Consider the following 13,454-nt stretch of genomic DNA (forward strand, 5'->3'; position numbering starts at 1 on the left):
GGTTAAAGTATTATCATATATCTAGAGATTATACAGAAACTATTAGAATGACCAATTTGGTTTTATTGTAGCTGATTGTGTCTGTCGCTATGAAGTGTGGTTGTCAATGTGACTGTGAATATGACTAGAGATGTCTGAAGCTGTTTAAAGTTGTTTAGAGCTGTCTGGAGTTTCCAGAGTATTTAAGGCTGCGTGCTGTCGATACGTATGTATGTATGTACGTATGTCTGTGCCACGGACGTAGACATAGCAAATTAAAAAGGGTGCTGTATGCTGTCTGTACGTGTGTATACGTATGACTGTACACGTGGTGGATCCATAAAGGGTGCGAGCGGCCGATAAGAGTGTGGGCCAACCCAAGGAATCGTGCGACGGTACAAGGGGTCTAGAAGCATACGTTTGGATCAATTTTTGTTCCAATTGCATTTTTATGTTCATAAGGTTATTTTGAATCTTAGCTGTGTTCATAAGATTATTTTGAATCTTAATAGAGGTCATATTCGAGATTATGTGAATATCTCTTATAGTGTAAAATACTGTTTGAAGCGTATCTGCAGTCCATGAGATTTCTTGGATCTGTACTTCATATTGATTTAATATTTTGGTTTATTTTCAATGTTTGAATGTTGTGTAGAGTGATTTGAGTCAATCGTATGTTGAGAGCATGAGAGAATCTATGTATTTTTACATCATATATTTTTCTTTATTAATTCATTTCATAAATTTCTATCTTTCTCACATTGTGTTTGTCTTATTCATTTAGTCCAAAGACCCACTCGGTTTCTATTCTGCGACAATGTGCGTCGTTCATGTTTTCTAGTTTACTATAAAAATCATTACGTTCATATTAATAGACTTATGTCTGTCGTTCATGTTGTCGAGTTTACTATAAAAATCATTACGTTCATATTAATAGACTTATGTCTGTCGTTCATGTCGTTCTAGTTTGCTACACAAATCATTAGGTTCATCATCAGTAGCAGATTCTTTAATCTTGACTCAAACTTTTCTATTGTATTTAAAGCAGTGTTAATTACTTTTCGTTTTGTATTTAAAGCAGTGTTAATTACTTTCGTTTTGTATTTAAAGCAGTGTTAATTACTTTCGTTTTGTATTTGTGCCTATTATCTTGCATTAATGTTGCTGCTAAAATAAAGTAAGATGTGGCACGTGCATTTGCATCGACACTTTCATCAAAAACTTTTAAAAGTGTATCAACATCATCATAGTCAATAACCAAACTACGACATATTCTACGCTTAACAAATTTATCTCTTAAGTTTTAATTTTTCGCTATCTTCCTTTTTCTGATGCTTCATCAATACTATCATGTAATTGCTTTACTCTTTTCCTGCTCTGGTTTGTTTGCCACCATGTACATTTGACTTTATTATGTTGGATCTATCAATCAAAAATAAATTTTCTTTGCTAAAATCATTTAGCGTGGCAACAAACAACATTTAAATTGTTTGTATCGTCTTTACGATAATTTCATCTTAGCAGTACTTGGAAATTAGATCATACTCTCGAAGAGCATCTCGCAGATGTGGCCCAGCCATTAGCGTAGTTAAGACAAAGTTATTTTTCAGTATGGTTTTGCTCTGTATCAAAAGTTGTCTCCTTTATAGTGTTGACAGATGCTGAACGCTGGTCTTGTTTTGCTGCCGAAACAGCTTGTGGAATTTTTGCATCACAATTTAATGTTATATTGTAAAATACTTTAATTACTATGATAACTGGAATTTCCCCTGGCACAAATCTGAAACATTGTTAGGCCTGGAAAAGGACTTTCAGCATTTAAAGAGTAAATCCTAAAGTATTGTATTTGCTAAGAGTTGCAGACGTATCAAGAATATACTGCTGACTAGAACTAACAGATACTCCAGTTGCAGTGTATAACATTGTCCATGTTCTATTATCTGTAGATCCTTCTAGATGCCAGTTTTACAATCGCATAACACTAGAGTTTAACCGTCCTCTTACCTGAAATTTCCATATAGCCACTTGTGCTGGACATTGTATCTTAATCCAGAAATGTGATGTCTCACCATTTGTTGTCCATTCTGGACCTCCTGTGAATCCATGATTATGAGCAAATGCATAGTTAGGATAATTTCCTGGATATTGAGCTGCTGCAGTTCAAATAAAACCCCAACGATTATCTGAAGCATCAGTAAGGTGAATAATTTAACCGCAGTTATTCTTAGCTCGTTTTGGCTGCTTATTTCTGAGATCAGGTGTTGCTACAGGAACATATGTAGATGTACTTTTTATATAATTTTATTGGCCCCCATTTTTAGTTTTTTAGTCATTGTATCACTTGACTTTAAAACCCGTAATGTAGTGTTTCATGTGATGATATCATCAACAAATGTTTTGTTTGACCAGAAGTTGCAACTGGAATATATGTAGATGTGATTTTATTGGTGCCCATATCTAGACTGCCTCTCATTATGTCATGAGACTTAATAACGATGTTGTCATTACCACAATTTACGTTTATCACATATGAGTTATTGCTCAACACTGTGTTGTCTTACTGCGTGTTTGTTATCAATTTACCACCCATATAAATTCTGCCAGTCATAGTACCACCACCCAGTGGCAGATATTAATTACTACATTGAGCTAATCACATGACATAGCATCAAAGTTACTGGGTGGAACATTTGTTGAAAGCGGTGTTTGTTACTTTACCACCATTAGAGAACACAAGTGTGCATGTGAGAGCATCTCCAGTCTTATTAACTTTGAGGTTAGATTATGTATTTAACTGGCTTGTACTTACAGTGTGACTCAGAATCTGATTAGCTGGTGGGTAGGCTGCTCTAGATGTATTACCTTATTTCCTGTTATGATTATATCATCTGTTATAGTACCACCAGAAAATGGAAGCTTTTCAGATACAGATGTTATAAGTTGATTATATATTACTGCTTGAGTGTCGTCTGCGTTAGTAAAAGAATACTTTGTATGCAGATTTATTATCTTAGTTCCTGACATATTTACATTTCCAGTCACAGTGCCACCAGATAATGAAGTTTGTCAGATACAGCTTTTACTATTTGAGTATAATTAACTGCCTGGATCGCATCTGTCGGAGGAAAAGTTGATTCAGTATCTATTATCCTATTTCATGTGTTTCAGTAGATCAACATTTGTTTCAGTAGGAACACTATTCCTAATACTTCCAATCAGATTTCCAAACTTTGTACAGTAACACATGTTATAACAGTTAGCGTTGATAAAATTTTATTTACCACTAGATTCGATGATAAAACATGATGATGCTGGAGCAAAATATATTCTGCGCTATTATAGAATGAGTATCATAAACTTTGATGCAGAAGAAGTGCTAAAACAAAACAATAATAACGATTTACCTAACTGCCACTACGTAATAGTAGGACGAACTGGTTCTGGTAAAACTAATTTATTAATGAATTTATTGCTTAATGACAGTCTCAACTACGGTAAGGTATATACTTTAAAAAATATATCAATCGTCAGATAAATTTTAACTCAAATCAAATTCAACCAGTAGGAACATCAGCGTGTCGTTATTGCTGTGTGATGTTCATTTGGTGTATGTATAACACTAGTGTTAGTAGTGCAAAGCGTTCGGACGTAAGAAAATCTAGTAGAACTAAAATAGATAATATTGATGACAAAACTGAAACGACAAAAAAAATGGCAGGTTAATGATGGAAAGCAACTTGTTCTGAGTGTGGTAAAAGAAAGAGCATCTTTCTTAAAAAGTACCCGAGTGCTAGACGCACCGCTGGTTGAACCAGAATTATCACTTTAGAATATTGATGCTGCTCACTAAAAGAACTTATGAAAAATATGAAGAAATAATGTCAGTAAAAAAATAACGAGATGTAAAAAATTCAATTATGACTGCGATGACTGCAGCGACTGTTATTTTGATGATGATGATGATGATGATGATGATGACGATCTAACTACAGAGTATAATAAAATAGTAACATATTGCCAGGAATGTAATCGTAGAGCTGTGATTGTATCTGGTACAGATATTCATAAGCTTATTGGAAAATTACCAAAGCCTAAAGGAGGCCGGACTCTATCAAAGCATAATTACACTGGACCATTGAATCCACTTGACCAACAGCTAGATGACAATGACAATCCACTACCAGGTCAAGAGTCTTGTAATCAAGTTGATGCAATTGCTATGAGACATGATGTCTGTTGACGCGATCATGAAGATGATAAGTCTGGATGTGAGGGCAGAATGCTTGATGAACTACGAGATATGAAACCCAATAACCTGAGAGAGTATATTGATAGAACGTTTGTGCAGAGCATTATAGGAACTAAACATAAACTTGGACGTGGAGCGCAAAGCGTTCTCACTTCAAGTATCACACCAACGTTTGAGACGCTAGCTTCTGAATTACATGAAAAAGGTTTCTTAGAAGAAAGATTGTCACAAATGCCGTTGATGATATCTGGGCAGTAGATCTAGCTGATATGCAGAATATTTCTCAGTTTAACGATAACAAACGGAACTTGCTGAGTATTATTTATGTTTTAGTAAATACGCGTTTAGTGTTCCTGTCGCTGATAAAACTGGACAAACGTGTAAATTTTCTTTGAAATGAGTCTTGAGAAAAATTCTTCAATTGATTTGTCTTAAATGATATACCATTCAAATTTGCTAAGATTTGATTACTATTATTAGGTTTGTGTGATGCTATATGTTAATGAATTGTTAGTTAGCAATAGTGCAGTTAAGTTATGAAGTGAATTTTTTAACATCAGTTTGTATAATTAAGACTAGAATTCTTTTATCCTATTAATTGGGTGTATTAACATGTGAATAACATTGTGGGTTATACGGTATATTAGGATTAGCCGTATGTGTGCATGTGTCCGATATTTAGTTCAGGATAATGATCAATAGTTCACACGGTTGTTGTCATTAAGAGAGAGCAGACAGTTAATAATAGTAACTTGTTCCATTGGATAAATACATTAATTTTCCTGTACTATGTTAATTATCTATGAACATAGAGAAAATTGAGCTTATGAAGATAAATACGGTACTGTTGTGGTGAATGCTAGGTTATGACCTGAAACCAATTAACAGTAGAGAACTGTTCTGAAATATTATAATGGCTATTCTGAGTAACGAGAGTGGAATGTATACTCAGTTCGATGTGTAAGAAAACGATCAAAGGATTAGGTCTCATTTATTTTATTTTATCAGGAAAATAGCTTCCAACACTTAACGTACGAGTGAATGACCAATATAATAGACTGCACAACCGAGAGAGGCCACTAAAGGTGGTGACGCATGAGTAGGACAGAGGGAACAGTGTTGTTTCTGTGCAACTCGACCACAGCCAACAAGCTATTCTGAATCTGGGGAGTGATCAGCAACCAATTATCAGTTACGAAGACATGCCGGAGAATTAAAGTTAGAAATACTCAATTTGGTGACGAAATTTGACGTATCTATGTAAAACGAAACTGCTAACTGCATTTTAGAACTTTGAGTTAATTTATTTTTCTGACTGAGGTGCATCCAACAATTAATCTTGATTTTTTTTAAAAATTTTGTTTATCTAATTAATTCAATTGTTGTATTCTGTATACCCAAGGCTCGTGTTGTTCTATTCTATATATATGCTCTGCTCTCTTCATTTATTCCATCCATTCATTTCTTATTTTAATATTCGCTCGAACCGTTGCTATAACACTGTGTTCGTTCATCCTCTAGACACTGATAACCGCCACAAATACTCAACACAAGTATTAAAATAATGTGTATACGCGTGCTTCAGTTGTTAGATTTTGTGTGTGTGTGTGTGTGTGTGTGTGTGTTATATATATATATATATATATATATATATATATATATATATATATACACACACACCAGACAGAACAGAATGTGCTATCCCTGGATTATATCGTAGAATGCTTGATAATGGTAGACATAATTAATATTTTAATACAGATAATGCTTTCATACAGGTTAGAGAATTTTTAATCTACGGAGATTCGAACTGAGGTACAGGGGTAAACGGCACCCATCGCCTTGCCCGCACACACGAGCTTATATTCCTTCACAGCTAAGCACACAACACCAAACAAATATGCTATTCAATCGGTATTATATGCACTCGTGTGTAACAGATACTCACATGACGACCAAGTAATTAATCTTCATCTATCTACTCAGTCATTCTGGATTCCTATGAAAGAAATCAAGGTACATAGAATTAATTATAGAGAATTATAAATATACACCAGACAGAAAGGAAAGTGCTATTCATGGATTCTATAGAATAATGCTTGATAAAAATTCCCTAACCTGTATGATATTATTATTTGTATTAGATATATATATATATATATATATATATATATATATATATATATATATATATATATATATATATATATATATATACACACATGCCATGAAATGAATCACTATACTAATGAGAAGGTTAAATTACCATTTGTTGCACCTCGAAAATTGTTGTCAACCGAGGTGGGGGCACGATTGGTGCTATCACCCTCCCAGAAATGCAACATGTGTATTCAAATAATGACGGCGTGGATCTTATTTGAAATTTGGCCTTGACCACATAGTCGGACAACTATGTAATTGAATACGTTCTGTGTTCCTCCCAAGATAGACTCACAATGCATGTGTGGTCTCAGTGGGATTACCAAAATGCGAGTTAAATCCAAGATAAGTAGAATAGACGGATTCACGGACGTTCGCGGATGCCTGGACAGAATAAATCCTATACAGAATATAGAACTGACTTAGTCTGTACGTCTGTACGTCCTTACAGCATGTATCATATGATTAATGGAACTAGCTTATCCCCCCCCCCCAAAAAAAGGCCGCGTATAAACATTTGCACCTTCCAAGTTTTTAGATTTGTATAAGGAGATTGATGTAACACAATGAAAATGTTATTTATTTACCAAATTAATTTTAAAATTTTTTTTTAAAAAGTTGTTGAATACGCCGTCCTTTGCCTTTCTGTGTGTTCACGTTCGTGATCAAATAAATGTTCGGTTTAACATGCAAGCCACCTTTAGAGTCAACGAACTAAAGGCTAGAGATAGTCAACGAACTTAAGGTCAGAGATAAGAAGTAAATATTCTACTATACAGTCAGCAACTATAATATCATTACAATGACCATATATCGTGTATCGTTTCTAACCTTAGTAGATAAAGGATATCTACGTTCCTTTTATTTTAGTAAATATGAGGACATATTCCACAAGTGAAGTGGTAAACATTGCATTGTCACTCGTGTCAAAGCCACTAACGGCAATACAAATGCTCCCAAATTATGAGTGAAATATTTCAATATATTTACTCACAAGATTGTGGACTTCTTTTGACAATATATTACGTTTAACGGCTGCATTGCAACATAGATAAAAAAAAATATTTTCCGATTTTTGTGAGGACGGAGACATTTTACATATTTAGTTTGTACATAATGCTTCATATTGTGTATTTTGGCAAACAGATGACTGTTTTCATTAAACAAATGAAGAGATTTTTATTTGTATTTTTGTTTAACACGAAATCTGCGCAGATTGATAACGTGAATATTGTTGGGGTATGGATACTGTAGAAACATTATAGTGCGATCATTTCATATTGGTGTCAGTTTTAATCATTTTATATTGGTGTCAGTTTTAATCATTTCATATTGGTGTCAGTTTTAATCCTTTTAATGTTTTAATGATTGCAAGTTTACTTGTATGGATTTTTTATCTGTTTTGTTGTTGTTGTGTTGTTGTTTGTTCTTCTCTTGATCTCAAAAGTGAAGTTTTTACCTGATAACACTTGCCATTCCCGATTTCTCCATCGCTTTCAGAGTTGATTATGATTGTGATATATTTCAGTATCTCATTATGAAATCTGTAATAAATGCCACATCAAGTTGATATTTTCAGTTTTACCTCCAAAAGGTGAGAAGAAAACATGGAGGTGCGCAAACGTGTATCAAAAGTAAATTAAGCCGAATAAAGATGCCAACTTCACAGAAATAATAAATATATGGAACTTATCGAAGCAAGGAACTAGTCTATATTAATAAGCATGCTAGAACATTAACACTACGTTATATTAAAGTTAGTCCCCTTAAAGCTCCTTGGAAACCCTAATAAAAATTCAACCAAAACGGTTGTAGCATCAGAAACAAAACAGATCTTTAATTTATGATCAGAAATAATGCTGAAAGGACAAAGGCATGCTAGAGAATATGGTGAAAAGAATTTCGACAGTTATATCCTAAAAGATGGAGTAAACAAGAGAAACACCTCTTTGTATCTCATTATTTCTGTTATTTATTTTTCCTCGCTGAAAATGAATCGTGGAAGTGACAGTCACGTTAATTATTATAGAGATTATATATGGAGACGGATTTACAAAGTACGCGATCCAATGGACAGTGCATATATTCACGAAATTCCGCCACTTGAGTTGTGCAGCGTTAGTTATATCATCTTGTCTCTCCTGGTGTTTTGTTTCATCTTAGGTTAGCTTAATCAGTGTTTGTTTACCGCTCCAGTTGTCTATATGGTTAGAGCGTCCGCTTTGGATTCGGTGGGTATCGGGTTAGAACACCGGCCTAGTCATACCAAAGACTTTTTATATATAAAAAAATTGATACAATCAGTTGCCTCGCTTGGCACTCAGCATTAAAAGGCTGGTCGGTCTGGTGTCAGGGTAATGTGACTCGTTGGTACATGATTCTCCATGTCTGGGGCATCGTACCTCAGTGCGAGACAAGTACCATTTATTCTTTGATGTTTCGCTGTGTCATTTTACTTTTGCTTGTTTTATTTCACATTTGTGTTTGAGTAACCTTTGCCTCTTGTGTGGTTGTTTCAGTCGTCATTAGTTTTTTCTGCTTCATTTATTTTATTTGAGAATTGATCTTATTGTTCTAGCTTTAATCTGTTTTTTTATTTTACAAGCTTGTTTCATGTTTGCTTCTCTTACTTTACTAAAATTTATTCATATTGTTTAATTTCATCCATTTGGCGGCGACTGTCTTCCCGAGTATATATTTAACTTCATAGTTTTGGCCACAATGGCCTTTCATATGTGTGGTTCGCTAGCTGTACTCTGCAGAGAGGTATCATACAAACAATGCACACGGAACAACAAAGAACCGCTGCAGAACTGAGATATGGGTCAGGTCATGGCCGGGACTATGCAAATAGGGATAAAAATAAACTGGTTTAAAAATAGATATCTGGTTGCTGTGTTGGAAAATTGAAGGTCTCAAGAATTATAAAAATTACTGTATTTTTTAAATTACCCTACTGGCATCCCACCAGTTCACGCTAAGAATACAAACATTGGTTTACTTATCCAAAATCATCTTCCAGAATTTTGTATAACTAACGGCCGCCTAACTCATTCTATTGTGAATAGCTTTCTGTAAATGCGTTTCTAACTAGAGCATAAATCATCATTCAGCTTGATCACTTCTCGCCTTCATATGTATTTAAGCTGAGGTTTGTTTTTTGTTTTTATTTGGGCCTGTTTGGGGGGCTTTTAGGCTGGGGGGGGGGGGGTCAAGTGCGCTTCCTTCTTTCATACATATGTTGTTGGTGGTAAGCAGGTCAAGATGTACCGTTATCGAAAGCAACATCGCAACTTGCATCAGTGGTTGCCAAAATTTTCCCAGGAATATGGATCTCAGAATATCGTAAATGTTGGCGTTATGCATGAAGTAAACAGTATTGCTACACATTATTTATCGCTAATTTAATTTTTAAAACGAGTATTTTTTTGTTGCTATTTAGCTGTGAACGACACATGCGTATACTGAGCTTTGATTATTTTCCCTTATTGGCCCCCTATATTGCGCACTCTTGCCCGCAAGATCAATGCAAATAAAATCAAAATGAGTTTGCATGTTGATGTTTATCGTTGCTTTTCTGACTTACTTTTAGGGGGCTGCTTTAAAGAAAATGACAACACAAAAGTAAATTAAACTATAAAGTTTATACTTTTTCAGAATCACGATGCAAACTGGTTGCTGTGAACAACTTGTCGCACACTAGTAATTATCTTGATTTCATAGATATTTTCATGTAACATTGGTAGGTCTGACAATGATTTGTGATTTATTTGAGGGATGCAATGCTTTTAATTGCGTGCGTAAAATAAAATAAAAATTTGTTAAATTTCTGAAAAAATTACAGTACTTTGATAAGTCACGTTTAGTAAATGAAGGTATTATCTCTATAGTTTATTGTGATATATAAAATTGTGTGGTATTAGGGTACGTAAGTGATGAGGCGGACTAGGATAAGTCCAGTGCGGCAAATTGAACAGGTCGGCAAAATTATGGCAGAACTTTTTTTTTTTAAGACGCTAAAGTGAATAAGTGATAGATGCAGCGAACACAACACTAATATGCTGTAATTAAAAACGGAATTTGCGATCTATTGCGGTACTTGCGAATGGATCCAGGGGCTTCACATGCATAGATACGTCGATGTACATACCTGACGATACTCTTTTACACATTTTGCATGCTGACGTTTGGTGTGATGCTAAATATTTTTCGTTACTATGGAACACGAAAGATTATGAAACCTCTAAGTTCGTTTAGTCATTTGTAGGCATGCACAGAACATTTAACATACACTTATTGAATTGTCACTGATACCTCTGTCTCGGCTTGGCCAACTTGAGTATGTGAGAAAGCTTGTCAGTAGCTTCCAGTTGGGCTGTGGTTCTTTCCTGGATGCCTTCTCACCAAAATATACTGGCCGCCATGCATCGCCTATCATGTGCTGAAAAGTTGCTTTACCCCGACCCCCACCCCCAAGTTCTGCAGCACATTGAATTCCATGATAAAGTTGCTATTAATGACATTTGGCTGTTAGATTATGTGGTAGTGTCAACAGAGTTGTTTCCCTTCATTATACATTTTGGAATCGATAATCAACATTTTCCACTCATTGCCATTTTTAATTGGTCGATAAACCAGTTCTGGTTTATAATCTCATTGAAAGAAAACGTGATCATCACGGTGAGGAGGTTAATGGTGATAGTGATATTAACAGAGGGAGGGACGCCCGTAGAATTATTTGTATGTGAGGGGACAAGCTTTTGGTCTAAGGTTGACATTGCCCGGGGTGGGAGTGGGAGACAAGCGCCCCAATCCTCCAAAATGCCCCATACGGCTTGCGTCTCTAACTGCCTCTGTCAACTAAAATCCAGCTCCTGGCCTTCGCGAATGGCTTAGATTTGAAGCCCGGCAGACCATGTTTTCTGCTAAGAGGAGAAGGGGTGAAGGCGGCCCACTGGCGTCTTAAAACCAGTTGCTTCGGGTAGATGGGACTCGTAAACCTTGGATGGTAGCTCATCTAGGAGAAGGAAAACTCCGATTCCAAACCTCTGCTGCCTTGTGGCTATACCCACTCATGGGAAAGGCTAAGGGAGTAAACCCTGACAGAAAATCCGGAGATGGAGTCCCTAAGGCGGTCTGGCATTGACTTCAACGTCATTCCGGCAACTCCTGCGACGCCGTTGGTGCCAAGCTGTATCGGCATTCGTCGTTCCTTGCGCACACCAGCTGCGTGGAGAGGGGGGATCTGCTGCATGGGCAACAGTTGATTCTCCATACCACCCTGCCCAGACTTCATAGCTCCCCTGGAGAGGACACTCCAGCGTCGTCGTACGGCGTCGGCACAACACGAGAAGTAGCAGTTTACCGGTTCTAAGTCAAAGCTCGACTGGCGTAGAGCTTGGCGCCAGGGGTTACTTCTGACGGTGGGAGAGATCACCAGGTCTCACTGGACAGCTACCGCCCGCCTCAAGCTGGGCAGCCCCCAGTCAGTAAGGTGCTGCCCGCCATGGCCTGCCTGCTTCATTGGGTGCGTGGAGCTTAGAGAACCATCTCGACAAGTGGGCCACAAAACTCCGCACCAGGAAAGACTAAAAGAAGAAATAAGAAGACTCCAACTCTTCGTTTGCAACCTGGAACATCAGGACCATGTTTCCACTTTCCCCAGTTAATTCAAAAATGGTCAATAAATCTCTTAGTTCATATTTATTGTCAAGAATAAAAATATATATCTTGTTCGATTCAAATTCGAAGAACATGAACCACACGTGACTTTCTGATTCACTCCGGCAGTACTCAAAGGGTGAGAAAAAAAACCCACATTAGAGTAATATCAGATGTGCAATTTTACCCACTCGTATGAATTTTCAGAAAAGTTAAAATCTAAGCGATCATGTGTCAAAATAATGTGCATTGTGGGTGCATTTGCAAGGAACAAATCTTGGCCAAATCTGATACAAGCCACATTAGAAATGTTAAAAGCCATAGTTGTTTGTCACAGCATTCTTTATATATGTACCAAGTTACTCATTTACTAACTCATTTTATTTACATGCATACTATAATTATCTATGATGTTTAGTTATCACAATAATGTATCCAACATTAATATTTCACTATAGGGGCCCAGGGTAACCGAGTGGTATAAAGCGCTAGCCTTCACCGATCACTGCCATCTCACCTCCGTCCGAGTGAGTTCGGGCTAGGCCAATGTGGCTATGTGAGAAAGCTGCCCGTAGTTTCCCGTGGGTCTGTAGTCATTATTGGAATTTTCCAGGGTTCTTCCTTCACTAGTTATACTGGACGCAATGTATAGCCTATCTTGTGTTAAGAAATGGTTTTAAATTCAAAACAACATATTCCTCTTTATACTGTTCAAGTCATCGCGACTCCTTACACATTTTCCTTCATGCTCTACATTTTGTTATAAAGGAAGTCCTGCTTATTGTCAAAAAGTTCAGATGCCCATAGACTTATAATAGGCACTAAATTGGACACATATTTTAAAAAGATAATGTCAGCAAAGGTTATGATTCTTTGCTGGAAATTGTTACATTGGAATGAAATGACTGGAACTTTTAGTGCAAGTGAGCCTTCTAGAGCCGACAGAATCACACCCGTTTGCTTTTTAAGCCTACGCAAAAGCTGCAGGTCTGGACTAATTAAAATTGCATTTAGTGTTTATAATTAAATCCTGCTTAATCTTAAAGACAAGTATCATTTTTCACTGGTCAGCAAATTTCCAGGAAAAATAGGAGATAAAAATGTTTATGATTTTCTTAATGACTACAATAGGATGCAATAACAGCTAATTCGTACGATTGGCCCACAGCGTGTATTGGAAAAAGCTATCGAGGTTTATGTATGTATTGAAGAAATAAAATAGAGGTAAATTATTCCACTTTATTGTAGCCTGCGAAGCATGTTAGTAGTAAGGTGGGATACATTACGGACAATGGGAATTAGCATTACAGGGACCCCTGGGTCAGATTACGGACAATGGAAATTTAACATGGCGAAAAATCGTGGGTCAGATTACGGACAAGGGGAATTAACATGGGAATAAATC

The sequence above is a fragment of the Sinohyriopsis cumingii genome, chromosome 1, assembly GCF_028554795.1.
Source record: "Sinohyriopsis cumingii isolate HCF-2022 chromosome 1, ASM2855479v2, whole genome shotgun sequence".
In the NCBI taxonomy this organism is placed as follows: domain Eukaryota; kingdom Metazoa; phylum Mollusca; class Bivalvia; order Unionida; family Unionidae; genus Sinohyriopsis; species Sinohyriopsis cumingii.